At 47.3% G+C, this 1,783-nt stretch overlaps 1 pseudogene; it reads right to left on the reverse strand.

Moving 5' to 3' along the window:
* Positions 1-655: 655 nt before the first annotated feature.
* Positions 656-1,566, reverse strand: LOC129484893 (ferritin heavy chain-like; annotated as a pseudogene).
* Positions 1,567-1,783: the final 217 nt, after the last annotated feature.

A 1,783-nucleotide genomic window follows, 5' to 3' on the forward strand; every position in this document is an offset into this window, starting at 1 on the left:
CAGCGTGGGAACCTAGAGTGGGAGAGATTAAGCTGAAGGAAGATTTTGTGGTAAGGGGTGATATTCTGGGGTTATTGGAAGAAAAATTTGTCGTGTAGAATTATTGGTGATGGCCTAGATATGGTTTTGTATGGACTGAAAAACTAAACGGAATAAGAGAAGGAGAAATACAGGTATTAAAGGACTAAGAATTGGGAGGACTTAGGACATCTAATTAGAGAGTGCTTAAAGAGGTTCAGCATAGCCTTGCCAGCAAAGATTATTTATTTACTTTAAGAGTTAAGAGTGGGATTGGGGATAGCACCAGGAGATATCAGCTGTGATGGCTTGGAGAAACAGTGTAAACTGGCAGTGTAAGCAAGAGCAGGGCATGTATGAATAGTTGAGAACAGTGAATAGGAGTATGACTAGACAGAAGATAGTAGGGATGACAAGTTTTTTGGGGCACAGTCTAAGTTGATCGGGTGTCTGGGATAAGACTGGGGCCTAATAAAAAGGAGCATCTATACAGGAGCTCAAATGGGCTGTACCCTGCAGCATTCTGAGGACAGGCCTGACTTCTGAGGAGGGAAAGTGGTAAAAGTATTGTCCAGTCCTTTTTAAGTTGGTGGCTGAGCTTGGTGAGGTGTGTTTTTTTTTTTTTTTTTGGGGGGGGTACCAAATTTCTTTATTTGAAGGAATGGTACAAATCAAAGAACTTAAGTGGATGTTTTGGTACAACTTATAGAAAAGGTAAAGGAAACCCCAACATGCATGCACTGCCTAGGTGACCAGGGAAGTCACCCCACGGCTATGGGGAAAATTAGCCTGAGGCTTAGCTTTCATTATCACTGTCTCCCAGGGTGTGCTTGTCAAAGAGATATTCTGCCAAGCCAGATTCGAGTGCTCTCATCTTGCGCAAGTTGGTCACGTGGTCACCCAATTCTTTGATGGCTTTCACCTGCTCATTCAGGTAATGTGTCTCAATGAAGTCACACAAATGGGGGTCATTTTTGTCAGTGGCCAGTTTGTGCAGTTCCAGTAGTGACTGATTCACATTTTTTTCCAAATGTAATGCACACCTCATCGCATTCAGCCCGCTCTCCCAGTCATCACAGTCTGGTTTCTTGATATCCTGAAGGAAGATTCGGTCACCTCATTGGTTCTGCAGCTTCATCAGTCTCTCAGCATGTTCCCTCTCCTCATGAGATTGGTGAAGAAAGTATTTGGCAAATTTCTTCAAAGCCACATCATCGTGGTCAAAGTAGTAAGACATGGACAGGTAAACATAGGAGGCGTAGAGCTCCAGGTTGATCTGGCGGTTGATGGCGCCCTCTGAGTCCTGGTGGTAGTTCTGGCGCACCTGCGAGGTGGACGCGGTCGTCATGGCGGCGACTAAGGAGAGGCGGCGGCGGCGGCGGTGGCTGCGCAGCGCTGGAGCGGCGGCGGAGGCCTTGGGGCAGTCCGAGGGCGCGGTGAAGAGGTGACGGAACGCTGGCTATGGGCGGCCGGCCGGGGTGGGGGACGAGCGCCGGGTTCCGTCCAAGCACTGTTGAAGCAGGAAACCCAGATGACTCTCGGCGAAGAACGTCTCGAGGTGTGTTTTTAAAAGACCTTTAGTCTGTTCTACTTTTCCTGAAGACTGAGGACCGTAAGGGTTATAAAGGTTTCACTGAATACTAAGAGCCTGAAAAAGTGCTTGGCTGATTTGACTAATAAAGGCTGGTCTGTTGTCAGACTGTATAGAGGTGGGAAGGCTAAACTGAGGAATTGTGTCTGACAGAAGGGAAGAAATGACTGTGGT

The sequence above is a fragment of the Symphalangus syndactylus genome, chromosome 6, assembly GCF_028878055.3.
Source record: "Symphalangus syndactylus isolate Jambi chromosome 6, NHGRI_mSymSyn1-v2.1_pri, whole genome shotgun sequence".
Lineage (NCBI taxonomy): Eukaryota > Metazoa > Chordata > Mammalia > Primates > Hylobatidae > Symphalangus > Symphalangus syndactylus.